At 44.1% G+C, this 18294-nt stretch overlaps 1 pseudogene; it reads right to left on the bottom strand.

Moving 5' to 3' along the window:
- Positions 1–13217: 13217 nt before the first annotated feature.
- LOC120700782 lies at positions 13218–18009 on the bottom strand (annotated as a pseudogene).
- Between the last annotated feature and the right edge of the window lie 285 nt (positions 18010–18294).

Here is an 18294-nt window from a genome sequence, read left to right as displayed (position 1 = left end):
TGGACGGTCCGCCGTTGAAACCTGAAGTCTGTCCAGAGACGATGTCTCTTGTGGGAGTTCGCAGGATTTAACTGCGGACGGTCCGCCACTTGGGCGCGGACAGTCCGCAGGTAGATTTAGGAATTGTTCCAGAGACGTTGTTGTCTCTGGTGGGTCGGTAGAATAGTACGGCAGACGGTCCGCCACTTGGGCGCGGACAGTCCGCAGGGCATTCCAGTTAAAGTAAATTAGTTACATCATTGAGATGCACTCATTTATTTCATATACATGTGTGTAGCCCAGGAGGAGAGGTGTGAGCACCCGGCCCAAGGCCCGTCCGACCCCAGCTCTGTGCAGCAGCCCGAAGGCAAGCCCCGGAGCACAACCTATTAATTTAAATTATGACATATATATATATATCTATTACTTGTGCATTATGTATAGATATTGGTTGAAACCCTAGTTGCATAATCTCTAGGTTTCCTTGAGTTTATACTAGTATGATAGAACGATAGTAATGCTATGCTTAAGAGTTCGTGGTAGAAGTCGAGTGACTCCTTGTCACTCGTGAGAGATAGTAGATATAGAAGTCGAGTAATTTCCAGATTACTCGCGAGACATAGGTTATGTCTACTTATGTTACAGTACTTGAGTATTGAAATGGACATGGAGATGTGAGACCGGACGGGGATGATGTATAGGTATGGCCGCAGGACAGGGTTCCTGGGTGCCTTAGCCCCGTCTGAGTCGATTAAGGACCGGTCGTTGTCGGCAGTGCTGATCGGGGATTGAATTGTACTAACCGCATGCCGGAAGTAGGAGGTAGTCGAAACCGGTAAGCCGAGTACTGCCTTGCTTCGAAAGTACAGAACTTCTACCCACCCCTTAGGGCGAGTCGAGTGGTCGCGGAGAATCGGGATGCATATGTTTACTTTTTCTGGTCTCTCGTAGGGCTCGGCTGACTATATGCAGGTGGGGCGGTTCTGTAGTTCGAGGCAGGGAGGGGAATGGTTGGCATGTATAGTCCGACGGGGTAAATGCGTGCCGTGTTGGTTAGGTCCACCTTGCAAGGTTAAATCGGATCGATTCGCCGTGTCTCGCTGTTATGAGGGCCTTGATCTCTTTGCTGCATCGTAGCAAAATATTAGAATGTGATGTATGTATATTTATATAAAATATTGAGTACATTAAATTATTTTTGCTTGCACCACCATGATTGCTATAGTGGGTCTATGCAAATATTAGATGAGAGTAAATTTATATGAAACCTGGAGCTAAAATGAAGAAAGTAAGGAATAACTTTAGTTGCTGTTTTCTGCAAAATAACCACCAGCCAAAAGCCTTGCATGTCTAGATATGTGGGCTAAGTTATACCCACTGGTCGGGTAAGCCTTGCTGAGTATTAGTATACTCAGGGTTTGTTGCCACAATTATTTCAGGACACGCAGACGTAGACTTCTGTCCCTGCTGCGCTAAGTTCATCCGCCGGAATGCAGATGGATGGGAGGTTGTGGAGCCAGACGTCTAATTAGGAATCTCCCTAGGACACACTTTTGTTATTCGTAGGCCCCTTTTTCTCTAGTTGAACCCGGATTCAGTAATGCAAAATTTATAAATTATGTATTTATTCGCACTTGGTTTGTAAAACTTAAAGTAAAGTATTATGTATTTTTGTTGTATTTTCAAATATGTGTCGTGCTTGTATCATCTGCACCCACCTTCGCATGGGACTATCGGTGATGTTTCGATCGAGACGTGGGTTGAGAAAGGATCGTCAAATTAAGCCGTTAAACTAATGAGCCCGATGTGTTCAAATGATGGCCATTACGTTTAAATAGAATTTTAATTCGTCGGTTCTGTCACACTCAGCTAGCAGTTCCGCTCGTGCCGCAATTACTGGCATCTGTCTTCTACTCTTCTTTGCAACAACTTCTCGATACCTCCTCTCCTTCAGAATTTCAGATGCTGGATAGTTGGCGGCGATTAAAATCAGTAGGCAGGCAGGCTCGTAGTTTCTGCATCCAATGAACATGTGCACTTGGATAGTTGGAGGGCTGCTTACTCGTGCTCGAATCTATTTGCTTGCCTGAGTATACGAACTACTAGTAGTTGATCCGAGACTGACCGCATATATTCAGCAGCAACACGCATGCCGCGGTCCTGGAGGCCAAAATGAATTGTGGAAGTGTTAAGTAGTGACAAGTGATGGAACAGGTAAGACTGTGCAGGGAAAATTACAGTAACATCTAAAGATTCAGGAACTAATCATAGGTTTCTTACTTGGGTGATTACCTTCCGTAGTTCTGACTTCTGAACACCAGTGTTACTCTGAACCTGACGAAAACATAGTTATCGTTCAAAAGTCTTCTTTTGGAAAGACTCCTTTTGACCGTCCAAGACGAGATGAGCTATGACTAATAATTCTGTGTCATTATTGATGATCTGGACGTGCCTTTGGTGCACAACAGCACACACGCTCCAAAAATAAATAAAAAAACTTTTCGGTCATCTATAATCTGCCGCTTGGATGAGCAATATTGGCAGTTCCTTTAGAACTACAAAAAGAACGGAACAGTGTTCGGTGCAGTTCATCAAAGGATGATGTTGGCTCTCCAAACATATCCATCAGTTCAGCAACATCTTCAGCTATAAGTTTTACTAGCAGTATGCAATTGGAGTGTATTTCATTTCCTATGTGGAAAGGAATAACCTAGAAAAGAAATGAAGATTTATTACTCTGATGCGTTGTCGATTAAGGTGAACAATTGACAAGGTAGCACGTAACTTACTCAGGAAAGAATACGAGTGCTGCGTTAAGCAAAGGAAAATTGACAAAAGCGCTACCTGATGGACTTACTAAGGAGTAGCTATCTCAGAGAAGACAAAGGAACGGAAAAGGGAAGCAGAAAAGAGGACAGTGTACTGTCATCTTCAGTCATTAGATGCCCTGTTACTTTAGTAATCGCATATTGACACAATTTTGTAAAATTTACAAATGGGACAGACGACATCATACACCAGAGAAAAACAAAAACTCGTCCTCATACTTTGTTCTTATCACCATTATTCCTACCAGTAGTCCAGTACCACTATCATCCGCTTCGCGATCGATAGCCACTAATAAGGTGATAATTTGTCGATTTCGATCTCGAAGCTGATTCTTTCATTTAATTGTATTTACGAAATCTTTCACACCTCCCATCATGTCTTCCCTCAAATATAGTGATCTGTACACTTCTTTGGGGAGAATAGGCCCCTACCTCCTGCAAAAGGCGTGCCCTAATGTCCCTCACCTCCCTGGGCAGCTGGGCTTATCAGTTCAGTGTTCGTTACACACGTTCCATTTCAGCACCATGAACCTACACAAGCAAGCTAGCTACTGGCTTTATCATGCCCTTAGCGGCTTAGCTTGTATACACTACACTCACATCGTGATCGAGGACATGATGATTGAACAATGCAGATCGAATCCTCGCCCTCATCTGCCTCCACCAACCTTTGCTTCGCTCGCTCTCTCCGTCGTCCTTGATGCACATACACTGATGGACGGGTGGATCGTCTCCTTTGCGTCTGCCTGCCTGCTTTCCAGTGCCGCTGTTCGAGCTTAGAAACACAAGCGTTTTTTTTTTTGCGGCGCCTTTGTTTAACTTTGTGCTGAGTGTCCTAAACAAAAAAAAATTGCGCTAACTAAAGGATGTCGTCGTGGGCGTCTTGATTGCTCGCTCATGAAGGTAGTAGGCGCCAAAGCTAGAGAGACAGGCAATATTCAGATCCCTGGTCAGAGATTCATCTTTCTCCTGGATCTTTATGCCCAATCAAGAGCCCACTCAAAGTCCAGCTTTCGTGGTGCTCTCCCTTTTGTCTGAAACTCTAAACTAACGCCATTCCCAGGCACAGATACAGGAGCTGAGATGAGCACAGGATACCTGCACTTGGTGGCTCCCATAGTCGCATCCCTTCTGCCCATTTGCTGCATTTGCGTTCTGGAATTCTTCTGAATATCAATCGCATCTCTTCTTGTTTATTGCACAGGTCTTCTCTTACAACGCCCTAGGAGCTAACATACATTGTCTATCGTCCAAAGAAACGTTTGTAAAAAGAAGTTGCTTTATTTTTCCGTGGAGCTTGCTTGCTTCGATCACCAACAGTCCAAGTGTCCAGCACCACGGTGGTCCATGGATCTGCAGTTGACAGTCCAACACTAGCCAGGCCGATACGACAAAGCCTCGCAAAGTAAAAGCGGTAGCCCATCAGACAAAAGCAGGGCTGGCGTCGAAAGGGCCCATTGCATTGGCTCCTTTTTTTTTGAAATAAAATTGCATTGTCTCCTTTGATTCCATTTGAGATAACCTATGCTACTAGAACTATCTTTATTTCCTTGTCATTAAAAAGACTCGTGAATGACCTTGACTGAAAAAATTTTTAGTTGCTTGTTTTCTGTGCATTATAAAAAGTGCACAGAGTGGCATCGCTCAACTGAAATGTATCTTTTTTTTTATAAACTTATCAACTGATGAAGAGTATCACCAGCAGATCTGCAAAAGATATTGTAACTTCTAGGGTGCCTATACTCTTCTAAATTGCAGGTCATTAGTTTTTCTATCTGCATTTTCTAATTAAGAAACAAACAGGCATAAATTAAGAAAGGGATTATTGTATTCTTGCTCATGTTTTGAATGATTTCACCCCTTCTTTTGTTCACTTTGCATTTTTACCTTTACTGTTTGAAAACGGAGCCTCCGATCCGTTTGCCCCTATTTATAACACCGTTAGCTGCATCTCAAATAAAACAATTAAAAATAATAATAAAGGCTATACGAAAAGGCAAACATACCCCCTATCCCTTACCTCTCCTCCCCCGAACTAGATGGAGCCAGACCTCTATCTCTTTCTCCCGTTTTCTCTCGTAGTGTGGTGGAGGCTGCATGTGCCCTACGGTTTAGGTTGGCGGAGCTAGGCCTTGGGGGCTAGAGGAGCGCGATAGGCCTTGCAGAGCGTGCGCGTGCGGGCGGCCGACCGCGGGGCACGCCACCGCCGCCTGCCACCACGCTGAAAGACCCTTCTTTAGTTTTGGTAATTGAGTGACAACTTAGGTGGACTAATAAGTATTTATGTTGAGATACACAGGTGATTAGTCCATACAAAGACACTAGTATGAGCAACATGTGCCATGGAGGAGAAATGACTAAGGGTTGCTGCTATGCTCATATAGTGTGATGGAGGAACTCATTGCAAATGAGACATGACATGGAGTCATGTGACCAAAGTGCAGAAGATCAAGACAAGGCTTGGCTTGATGGATCGGTTGAAATGGTCAAGGGCAAGTCAAGGCTTTGAAGTGAGGGACCACGTGGCGGTGAAGCTTGAGCAAGACTTGGCACCGATGGACCGAGGTAACGGTGAAGAGCGAGCAAGGTCAAGATCGATGGACCAAAAAGGTCATGTGATGATATGGAGTGGATCATATCATTCAAACAAGATCAAGCCAAGTGTTGACTTATGATGATGATCAAAAGGCTTGATGGAGATTGGTGCTTGTGTGGCATCAACATTTGGGAAGATGAAATGGAATGCGCAAAGCAAATGTATGACTTGTAGGGCATTTCATTTCACCGGTCAAAGGTTGTGTAGAAAAGTCCATGACTGGATCTAGTGCCACTTGAGCAATATAACATTGCGATGTTGCTAGGATCGAGTGGCGTGGTGAGATCAAGTAAAAATCCTTTGAAAATGATTGTGAAAATACTAACACACATGCACATGGTGTTGTTAACTTGGTGTTGTTGGCACATTTGCAAAGGAGAATGTGTTGGAGTTGATGTTGATCAACTTTGGGAAGCAAGAAAGGTTTTTCGGTGTTCTCCGGAAACTAGGTTGTCTCTTAGAGTGGAATACTGCTTTGATCCATTGTGGTTTGGATCAAATATTCAGTTGGGTTGTGTACCCCTCTGAATTAGCTTTTCATAGAGTCCAAGATCGCCTAATTTGGACATCGGAGCTAAGAGTTATGGCCGTTTTACCGAGGTACATTTCTGCTGGAAATTGACATGCGGACGGTCCGCCGTTGTCTCGTTTGAACTCAAACAGAACTGTTTTTGGCTCTGGATGGTGGTCCAAAATGAACTGCGGAACGTCCGGTATATGGGGGCGGACGGTCCGCCCTTAAAAACTGAAACGGACGCAGAAACTTTGTCTTCTGTATGGGGTGTCCAAATGAACTGCGGACCGTCCGCCATTTGTGAGGCGGACCGTCCACCCGGGCTGTAACGGTCGACTCCAAGAAGCATTTATTGAGAATATAGCCATTGGATTTGAAATGGCGGACCGTCCGGACCCTGTGGGGCGGACAGTCCGCGAAACCTCTGTTTTCACGGGATTTGAGTGTAACGGCTAGTTTGGGTCCTCCCTCTATAAATAGAGGGTGTGGCCGGACATTTGAGATTGCTGAGCACCTTGGGGACTTGGTGTCCTTGTGTGAGAGTGCTTGAGAGCCCTCTACTCACTCTAACTTGATAGTAATCATCCGATCGAGTAAGAGAGTGATTCTAGTGCGATTGCTTTGAGAGATTGCATCGAGTGGCACTAGGTGATTGTGTTGCAATCCGGTGTGCTTGTTACTCTTGGAGGTTGCCACCTCCTAGATGGATTGGTGGCAAGAGGCTCCGTCGAAGCACGCAAGGAGATTGTGCGGTGCTCCGGAGAAGTGATTTGTGAGAGGTTGGTTCTCACCTCACGGGGATCGTGAAGAGCAACCCTATTGGAGTGTGTCATTGAGTACCTCACTTGCGAGTGGTGCATTGGAGAGCCTCGAGGAGGCCGGTCTTGGTGAGTGCACCGTCCAAGCCCAAGGACCATCGAGGTGTTGGTCGACACAACGAGGAGTAGGGGAAGTTGGCAAACTTCCGAGACCTCGGTAAAAAAAATTACCATGTCAATGTGTTCATCTCTTCTCGGTGGTTTGTATTTTTCAAATCACAAGCCTTGTATTTACATTCATATATACCTTGTGCTTGTGTAGTTGCTCTCTACTGATTAGTTAGCTTGTGTAGCTTGCTAATCATCTTCTTGCTTGTGTAGCTAGAAGTAGAGATCCTAGTGTAACTAGTTAGCTTGTGTAGCTTAATTAGTTGCTCTTGCTTAGATTGTGTAGCTAAGCAAGTTGAGCTCTTGAGTTTGGATTGTGTATCCTTGTCTTTGAGCATCTAGTGAGCTTAGGTTTGGCTTTGTGCTCTTGCTCATTAGAATTGTGTAGGAGCTCCACCGGTTTGTGACCCAGTTTGTGAAGTGCTAGTGCTTAGGCTTGTGTGGCTTGGCATTAAAATTGTTATGAGAGCTCTTGCTAGCTTGGCACTCCATTTGCTTTGTGTAGGATCTTTTTGGAGGTGCCTTAGAGTCATAGTTAGAGGGGTGAAGTCTTGGCTAAGCGAATAGTTTTAATTCCGCATAAGTTTCGGTTAGCCGGCGTAATTAGTTTTAGAAATGACTATTCACCCCCCTCTAGTCTGCCATCTCGACCCTACACACGCCCTGACCCAGTGTTGCGCCACCGCCCCTGCTCGTGCGCACAGAACGCCGCTGCCAGCTCATCGTTGAGCTTGCTGCTCCAGCCTCCTACTACCCTAGCCGACCCTCGGAATTAGTCCCTCACCTCCCACCGGAGCTCACCAGCCCTTCCTCTGACTGCCCCGGCCACCCGAGCTCGCCAGAGCCGAGCGCCCCGCCGCCACCGAGCCTCTACATGTTGGCGACCCCTTCCCGGTCACCCCCAACCCAACGAAGACCCTCCATAGGTGTGCCTTGACCCTCTTGTACTCCCCTCCTCCTTTCTCCTCGCCGCCGGCGAGCCTTCCTCGTCGGATTTCGGCCACAACCGCAGCAGCTCCGGCCAAGGACCCAATTGCGAGCCCCCAATTTCTTTTAGGATTGTTAGTGCAAAAAACCCTGTTTATCAAACCTTGTTTTCAAATCAGTGAACTTGTAGATTTGATATAAAATGGTAGAAATCATAAAAAATTTAAACTCAAATGTTTTGAGTTCCTTGTAACTGGATCTACCATTCTTTTATATAAAAATCTTGAAACTGTAAATAGATTTTGCACTAGCTTAAATGTTATGTTTATTAGCTTTTAAATGTAACTCATGTTCTAGGCTGGTGCTATACTTGATTTTTGTGCAGTAGACTAGTATGTAGGTGTTGAGTCTTGTGTAAAATTTTCAGGGCTAAGAAAGGTCTCTAGATATGGTTTTTGGTTAAATCTTGTTTCATGCTCTAGTTTGTTAGATGTACTTGTTAATGATGTTGTACTGTACACTGCTCAATAAAATGTGAAAATGTACGATAGGTTCTGAGAACCCTTACTTATTTTAATCTAAAAAATAGAACAAAATCCTAGCGGTAGCAGTTTATTTTATTCTTCATATTTAATAAATGCATGAATGTGGTGCAGCCACTGACCATGTAATATACTAGTTGCTTTTCTTGGACACCTATGTTAGGAAGTGATCTTGCGGTGCTTCTATTTTGGATATGTATGATGGGATGTTATCTATCTATATATACTTATTTTTGTGTGCTGTCCTGTCAAATTTTTGTTCATATTCTTATTCAAATGCTGCTGAAATATAATGGCAAATAAGGATATATTCAAAAGTTCTGAAAAAGTAGGGGTATATTCACAAGGGCAGAATTGTCTTCTTTGATACTGTTATGTGTTGTTCACGGAATATGGGTAAAATGAGGCTTCGATTCCAAACAGTAAGGGCAAAAATACAAATTGAAAGAAAGTGCGGGCAAAATCACAATTAGAGTTAAAACAGGAGCAATAATGCAATAACCCCATTAAAAAACCACATCCAAAAGCCATAAACTGAATACTCTGAATCTTTTGTGAAAGAACCTTAAGATGCCTAGAGGGGAGATGAATAAGCAATCTGCAACTTAAAAAAACACTTAAAAACTTGTCAGTCACAGACGAGCCCGGAAACTCCGGGCAGGAGCCCGGAAACTCTGGGTTTTGGGTTCCGGTGTATCCGGAGTTCTTGTCCAGAAACTCCGGGAATGAAATTGTTGTAAGTAAACTGCTAGAATCTGTGCATGAAAAGCAGATCGAGTAAAATCACAAGTACCAGGAGTTCTCACTAGAAACTTGTATTTGAGTAGATCGAGCTCAAACCATAGAAAGTTGGTCTCACAAATAAATAGCAATGAAATAAAGTAAACAACACAAGAGAGACAAAGATTTGCTTCTTGAAGTTCACACCCTAAGCTGCTACGTCTCTGTTGAGGAATGATTCAAGAGACGGCGCTCAAGAACTCCTATGCTCCTCACCCAAGGGAGAGATCAACTCTCAAACCCAAGGTCACTTACTATCAGTTCCTCAAAAAGGAATGAAGCTTACAAACTTCTTGTGTTGCTCACAATTGCAGCCGAGCAATCACAAGCACGCCTAGCTGTCTAGGAGCACAAGGCTCCAAGAGTAATAAACTTGAAATCCACGGGCTTGACCAAAATCAAGTGCTCAAGAGATGAAAATGAGGCTCACTAGCACGAATCATTGCTCTTGCTTCACTCTCACTCAAATCCCTTAAAGGAATCACTCAAGAAAGGAGAAAGGGGAGTGTGAGAACTCTCTTTTATTTGGGAGTGTGTTCAGCTCGTCAAATGGGTAAGAGAGAGAGGCTGAAGGAGTATGGAGGGGGTAAATACCCCTCCACTCAGAAACTAGCCATTGGTGGAGGGTTACCCGGAGACTCCGGGTATAGCCCCAGATACTCTGGACCTCAGTGTCCAGACATTCTGGGCTAGCACCCGAACTCTTCGGGTTTTAGCAGAAAAACTCCCATGAGACTTTATGAATGGTATTTGTGGCTCACAAATGTTTGTCTAAATTCTCTTGAGCACTAGTTTCAAATCAAATACCATTGAGTCAAGTCCCTCTTGATAGTACGGCGTTCCTATACTCAAATTTCAAATATAAAATCTAAGTCTTGAGTAACCTTGAACACCGCTAGCTTTTCATTTTCTTTTTGAGGGGTCATACTCTATCAATTGTTTAACCTGTTCAAACTCATCACCTGCACATATGCTCAAATACACGATTAAATATACATGTGTTTTTATCATTAATCATCAAAACCCATTTAGAGGTCTAGATCACTTTCATTCTGAGATCGAGTTCCGTGAACGTAACAGACGTCCTCCGATCCATCAGAAGAAACGTCATGCACGCTCTTTTTACCAGTATGATATGGTTATCTTATCTGCTTTCATCTCTCCAGGAAAAGAGTCGCAGGCACAGCGACAGACGGGAAAGAACGGTGGTTCAGTTCTGCAAGCTCAACGACAATAAACACGACAAACAATAACATGGCCAAATAAAGCCACTCTGGTCCATCGATCGCCAAACCTGGACGCAGAAATTAAGCATGCAATTATAGGAGACCTTTTCCCAAAAGATCGAACGCTGCTGCGGAGAAGAAAAGCACTAATAGTTCGAGGATGGAAACAAAGTAGACGCAAGCATTGCATCCAGCTTTAATTTGTGCTTTCCTTTTCGTAAGATGACGCAGAGTTCAGGGTTGATCATGCCGAGAAAACCGACGACGACGCCGATCATGCGGGGTTCAGGGTCATTGTCCAAGCGTGTCACGCTGGGCGAACGGGAGAGCAGGAGCAGGACGCACGGCACGGCGGACGCGGTGGCGACGCCGCCGGCGAAGGCGAAGCGGCGGGCCGCTGGACGGGGATGGCTCGTCGCGGAGCGGAGCGGCTTCTTATCCCGGCATGTGACAGTCAGCGATGCTGCCGCTAAAGTGAGCTTGCGCTTTGCTTCTCCTGGACGGGCTCCGAGCGCCCTTTGTGTGCAGCTTGCACTTGCAGGTTGCAGGCGTGCAGAAGGTGACGATGCAGGCCAGGATGGCAGCGCTGGGTAACTTGAGAGTACACTTGTAGTAACTTGTTTTGTCGCGACGAACTCGCCGCATTCCGTGAACTTGCTTGTGTTGTTTTTATAGCTCTGTACACGATTTTACGCGCGCACTTCTTCGACAACTTTTTGAGCAAAACTCCTTCGACAGCTGAGAAGACAAAATAAGGCGGCCCAGCCAATCTAGCCCAACTCGGTTTGTGCTCGGTATGGGTCTAGAGAATTAGACCCAACACCATTTTACTATGAGGCTCAAACTTTAGCCCACTTCCATTAATAGGCCGAAAGGTTTAACAAAATTTCTGGACATCCACCTCGCAGCACACAAAGCTTCCGGCCAACCAGCAACACTCCCGTTCGCGTGGCTGCGATACGTATCGCCTAGGCTGCAAATCTTTGGTTTCTGTTTGGATACTCTAACTGAACAGTTAGAGACTAAAGTTAGTTTCCAACTCATGGCTAACTCTGAATTAATTTTAACCAAAAAGGTGTTTAGATGAAAAGATTAGACTAATAATAAATGTACTTCTCCAATCATTTGGCTCGTGTTTGGAGGGGAGAAAAAGAGAGGGAAAAGTGGGACTTATTCCAATCTAATCCCAATAAACACTCCTCGGAGGGGAGAGTTTTTTTTTTTTGAGTGGGTTAAATACATCTAACTCAATCTAACCCACCTGTTTGAATTCTTTTGGATTAGATGAGCCCCAATCTAACTCTAACCTATGATCCAAATAAAACCTTTGATCGGTCACCTGAAAAGCAATTGGTAGACATTTGGGGCTTTTTTTTTGTATTTGGATTAACAACGCAGTTTGGCCGGTTCCATTTCTCTTCTTGCCACCTTCAGCTAATCTCTCGATACAGTTGGTCTACCCGCTGCTTGCATGCACAGATTGCATGCAACATGCAGAATTGTTTTTTCTTGCTTGTGGAATCCAATGTGACTATGTGAGAGGTGTTATTTTGCACATCATGCATAATTCATTTTTCTTGCATGCGGAATCCAATGTAGGAGGTGTTGTTGGTGTAACATGCAGAATTTATTTTCTTTCTTATCACATGTTTATCCAAATGCAAGAAGGTATGATTTTTTTTCTTCTCATTTATTTTAATTTTCTATATATTCTTTTCTTTCCTGTTTTGGTTTTTTACTTTTGGTCTTCGTGTGGACAATATATTCTTGGCATGTATTTATCTTTCTTTTTTCATCTCTCCTTCCGTTTTCTTTTTCTTTTTTATTTTATAATATTTTTTTGTCTTTCTTCTTTAGTTTCTATTTTTTACTTTTTTCATCATTTTTCTTTTATTTTCTTTTAAAGGATTGAGAGGCATTAAGTAATTGGGCTTATACATATGCTGATATGCATACTGCTTCCTACTACCTCTGTTTCAAATTGTAGTTCGTTTGATTTTTTTGACTCTAAATTTGACCACTCTTCTTATTCAAAAAATTTGTGCAAACATTGTCAAACTTAAGTCATTCTTTAAGATCTTGTATTAATAAAGCAACCCACAACAAAAGAAGTGATATTTTACATAAATTTTTGAATAAGACAAATAGTCAAATTTGAAGTCAAACAACCTATAATTTTGAATAACTTGCTAGGTGATTTCTACGTGCTGTATGAGGCAATGGGAAGTCCACCTTATTTTTTATTTTATTTTCTCTTTTTCTCTTTTTATTCTATTCCTCGTTCCTTGATTTTCGTGAATCCCTGCATTAGAAATTTTTTGTCATATACCATGTATGTAGTTAACCTCTCTTTTTTCATAGTTATTAATAGGATTCATCATTATTTCTTTAATTGGGTTCTTAGCAAACATATACTCTATCATATCGTTTTGATAGTTAAACTTATTTGTTGTAATATGAATTTATTAGTTCATTATGTACAATTATTTTTTCACTTGGCTAATTTAATTGCTATGTGGATTTAATAGTTTGATTGCTAACAGGTCTATACTTACCTATCAAATTATTTATTCATATTTATGAATAAGTCATATTTATTCATAATTATTTATTCATCATTAATAGTTTGTATCATAGACTTATTAGTTGGTGTGTGAAATAATTTACTTATTTTACATACTATTTGTTTAGCATGTGTATATATGCTCAAATAATTTGTTCGTATATGCTAAATTATTTGTTCTCTTTGTAGACAATGTTGATTCATTTGTTCACCATATTCATTTTTGTTATTTAGCCTAAACAATCAAATGTTCGTGATGTTTAATTTTATTCATTACCCTTGTCCTAAAGCACGGCACTCGCATTTCCAGGCACATGGTGGGCGAAAAACCCAGCGGAATACATGCTCTAAGCATTCATGTCGTTATCTGACGTTGAAAGGGATTGAACAAGACAAAGCACACATGTACTCCGAGTTTTACCAAGTACACGAGTTATGTGACACGGGTATCTCACGAGGTAAGATGAAGTACCTCGTCACGGGGGCACACGCCAGTCGACCATTGCAACAGGGCGTTGCCCAGAAGCAGCTCTCACTCGCAATGGCTCATCAACACCAGCTCCGGGTAAAAGGGGAACGGGTCTTGTAGGGTTCAGATAAGGCAGCCAGAGTACAATCGCAAATAGTCCGGGGAGGAGGGGAACGTCTTCCAGTGAACCAACATTCAGCACCATCACCAAAAACAAGCTAGTGCGATGTCCGGTTAATTTTTAGTATAGTAGCAGTCCGAATAATTTCACCAAACTCGTAGAATATAGTACTGCCGCTGAGCAAGCCACCTGCATGAAAACATGGATCACGGTGAAGCAATGCAGATATATCAAGATTTTTGCTACAGCCTAAATGTTCAGTGATGAAAGGATGATCAGAACAGTGCACGGTTACTGACATAACTCTATAATATCAGGAATGGAAAGAGCAAAACAACAGTGCGAGGGCGTAGTAGCGTGTAATTGGCAAATATGGTTAATCACTTAATCCTGGCTAAACGCAATACCAACAGCCAGAAGCACTAGCATTTTGTCCTGTGCCAAGGAAACTTTCAATGACAAAAGAAAATGGTCCTCTGTCTTTAGTAATGACAGAACATTACCATTATATTGCCATTTTCATGTCTATCTTCTGGTGAGGATCATAGCCAACAAGCTTGAAGTCTGATGCCACGAAAGAATCAATATCCTTCTTTGAAGGATTTATTTTCAAAATCTGCACAAAGGCCAACATAGAATTTAGGCACAGGATGTTTACAAACATAGGTCAAACCATCTCATTTTAGTCTGCAAATTTTGTATTTATTTTGAAAATAATTCTGACAAGAATTGCTCACTGGAAATGGCTTAGGCATCTTTTGAATTTGCTCCTCCAAAGCTCGAACATGAGTTCTGTAGACATGTGCATCCCCTATAACATGGACAAAATCCCCAGGAGAAAGATCTTGCAACATTAAGATACAAAGGGTTAGAGTTGCAGAACAGCTTACTTTAGCTTCTATCAGTTAGATACAGGAAACACCAGGATAAACAAGGGGACAACATACAAGCAAATCCTTGCATCAGATAAATTATTCAGAACTAACAAAAACATCTAGAAATAAAACTGGAATGACAAACAGCATGGCTTCTTGTAAAGATTTGTTGCGACTAGAAATATAAACGGGAGAAAAAACGAAGTTCACAAAATTAGTGTTTCCTAATCAAAATTAACACACCGTTATACAGGATATCCAATTAGGTATGTATTATGATGCACAGTAAACAAGAACCTTACAACAAAGCATATAAGAACATACCACAAACTTGAGCAATCATGTAAGTGAGGAGAGAATATGATGCAATGTTGAATGGAACACCAAGTCCCGTGTCTGCAGAGCGTTGATACATTTGGCAGGATAGCTCCCCGTTCTCAACATAAAACTGCAAGACAGAAGTTGTAAGACATTGAATGCAAGTGTTCTAGTTGGCAAAGTTATCACACTATACGCAAGCTATGTGCATCGACTCTTAAAAAATATCATTAGCGAAGCAAAATATTCGCCAATCTACTGTAATTAAAAAGTATAAATAACTAATCATCAATACGAGGGAAGGGATTCAACTCCCTATGCATTCTCGGAGCTTGGATCCTATGGAAACACAGGAATGCATGTGTCTTCAATGGGATGGGCGGATGGCCTCAAATCTGCAGCGGGCTCTCCAGGCTTTCAAGGAGGAATCCCTTCTGTCATGGGTAGGAAGTACTGTTCACGCCGTGAACAGTAATAGGGTCCAGATATTAGGAAAGATTAGATTAGATTAGTTTGTTATTTCCTTAAATTTAGAGATTGGTTTCTTAAGGGTTAAGTCAGGGTTTCTTAAGAATCAAGTCAGCCCATCTATATAAGGATGGGATTGTATCTCTTTTAATCAAGCAATGAAGAAAGAACAAACAATCCAAATCCCCCAAATACTCTAGTCTCGCTCCTCGCCGACTTTGCCCGGCCATCTTCCCGGCAATGGTTATCCTCCCTATTCCCCAAATGAACTAGGGTTCATAGCATCTGGTATCAGCATCCAGGTGTTCCTCCACCACCCTGCCGCTCAACCCCACCGCGCCATCGCCGCCGCCACTTCATCGCCGTCATCATCAGCTACATCCCCGATGGCCGAGCCCACCACCGCAGATCTTGCAGCCCTCATCCGGACGTTGACCGCGTCCGTCGAGTCCCTGCAAGCCAAGGTCGAGGCGCTCAAGCAGGAGCCCCCTGCGTCTGCCTCCTCCGGTCCCCGTATGTTGACCTCCGGCGAACACCACAACGATCGACCATTGCGATTCCAGCAGATGGACTTCCCCAAGTATGATGGCAAATCAGATCCGCTAGCGTTCATCAACCGCTATCGTGGAAGAGAAGGTCTGGATGTCCTCTAACTTGGAAGCCGGCGCCCATCTATGGTACATCCAAGTCCAGTGCGACGAGGGCACGCCACCATGGCGCCGCTTCACCGAGCTGCTGCATCTTCGCTTCGACCCTCCCCCAGCACCAGCACCCCCGCCCCCTCGCCAACAACATCAGGGCATCCTTCCGGCGAAGCGGCAACTAGCGTTGCCAGCCCCGCTCCCGACAGCACCGCCGGGACCAGCATTGACCACAGCGGCGCCGTCATCGACGCCACATCAATTCCAGCAGCGCGGCATCCTGCCGCCGCCCAAGTGTTTGGCGCTCCCAGCGCCACCTCCTCCGACTACCTCGGGCCCTTCTCCAACTACTTCGAGCCCGGCATCGACTACCGCCGAGGAACGCCAGCAGTTGCGGCTTCTACGCGAGGAGAAGCTATCAGATACACTGTTGGATCATCCGGCACTCAACCGCACGGTAGTAATTGCTGCCATTTTGCATGGGGACTACATTCCTGGTGGAGCCGACGTTCATACGCCGTCGAGCCCTGCAGTTCCTTGCCGCGGCAGCGTTTTGGGGGCAGAGGAGCAGCTTCTAGATGGCTATCCTTCCAGCACCCACGTTCATCTGCCATGGGGCTATGAAGGATTGGAGCCATGGCCTCCACCAGACCGCCACAGCTCGAGGGCGAGCTGTCTTCGAAGGAGGGGGGAGATGTCACGGGTAGGAAGTACTGTTCACGCTGTGAACAGTAATAGGGTCCAGATATTAGGAAAGATTAGATTAGATTAGTTTGTTATTTCCTTAAATTTAGAGATTGGTTTCTTAAGGGTTAAGTCAGGGTTTCTTAAGGGTCAAGTCAGCCCATCTATATAAGGATGGGACTGTATCTCTTTTAATCAAGCAATGAAGACAGAACAAACAATCCAAATCCCCCAAATACTCTAGTCTCCCTCCACGCCGACTTTGCCCGACAATCTTCCCGGCAATGGTTATCCTCCCTATTCCCCAAATGAACTAGGGTTCATAGCACTTCTATGGAGGTTCTCTGGGGCTAAGGGGCTTGCTGCCTTGAACACGGGAAGGGTGGTAGAGCAAGTTTAGGCTGTTAGGTGTTGTGTGGTCAGGTCCTAAGTTCATCCTTTTATGTTAGTTCTACCAGGTTCTGCAGCCCTCGCTCTAGTCCAGGTGAGGTGCCATCTATTGTAAATTGGACAAACCCCTATTTTCCTCTTAATACAAAGATACGCAGCTCTCCTGCGTATTCAAGAAAAAAAATACAAGGGAATAGTACAAGGGTAACATGTTGGACAAATCAAAATGGCCCAATAGTTAAAAACTAGACTTAAAACAAGCAGACAAATTATACTAACTTGTGCAAACATGTGGCAAGGAGGAAGAGCCATCTTCTTCAGATCTGAAGGATTCCATGCTGACAAAATTATTTGTCGATCATCAGGATTGTTCTTTTTTTTTGAAAAGAAGGATTGTTCTTGATCTTGTCAACAACATCCATTAGTTGATCAAAACCTTTTCCAGTGTAGTCAGCATGCATGTCTGTATATCTATCAAATGTCATTTAATTAGACAACATGGCAAAGGGAGATTTAATGACAGAGACAGAGACCAAGATAGGATAAATGAAAGCTTAGTAGCTTACTCAGCACCAAAGTGTCGCCATTGAAATCCGTAGACTGGACCTAGATCACCTTCCTCTCTGTGCGCCAAGCCGACACTAGAAAATACGGGCAGGTAGATTAGAGATCAAGAACCGAAGTACAAATTCTATGCAGCTTATATCCAAGAGATACCTGTCAAGATATTCTCTTGAAGCATTGCCATCCCAGATATGAATACCTTTCTCTTGTAGAACCTATGAATGAATGTAATATATCAGTATACTAAATCTAAATTTGGTAGAGGCACAGAGCCAAATGTAAGCCAAGCAGAAAACTATGGGCATGTTATGGGGAAAAAAAGGAAATTTCAAGAAACCTTTAAATTCCCTCAGGATATGGGGAATTCTCACATTTGAAAGGGGCCTAAGTGCATAGGAACAGTGGTTTCTGGTGCAAGTACTGCTGAAATGGTAAGATGATTGCAGCCACTAGCAGATATTTCAAATGTAGGAGCTGAGTAGTGTTGAGGCGGCGGCGGCGCTGGATCCGCGCCCTCAAGCGGCGGCGGCGCGGGATTCGCTCCCGCAGGGGCCGGCGGCGGCCGCGGGGGCAGCAGATCCGCGCCTGCGGCAGCCATGGGCGGCGCTCCCGGGTCCGAAAGAGGCACGACGGCGGCGAGGGCTGCGGCGGCGGCGGCGGGCCAGGCCACCGGCGGCGCCGCGGCACGCGGAACAGAGGAGGGGCCGCCAGCAGCAGAGGTGAGGGGAGGGAAGGAGGAGAGGCCGGCCATGGCGCCGGCGGCGGCGGCACCGGCGGCTAGAGGGAGGGTGGGAGAGGGAAGGGAAGGCTAGATACCATGTTGGAGAGAATAATTGCCTTGTATTCCTCCAAACCCTAGAAGGGTGGGGTATATAAATCATAT

The sequence above is a fragment of the Panicum virgatum genome, chromosome 3K (assembly GCF_016808335.1).
Source record: "Panicum virgatum strain AP13 chromosome 3K, P.virgatum_v5, whole genome shotgun sequence".
Lineage (NCBI taxonomy): Eukaryota > Viridiplantae > Streptophyta > Magnoliopsida > Poales > Poaceae > Panicum > Panicum virgatum.
The sequence above is the reverse complement of the archived record's forward strand: the minus strand, read 5'-3'. Positions and strand labels throughout refer to the sequence as shown.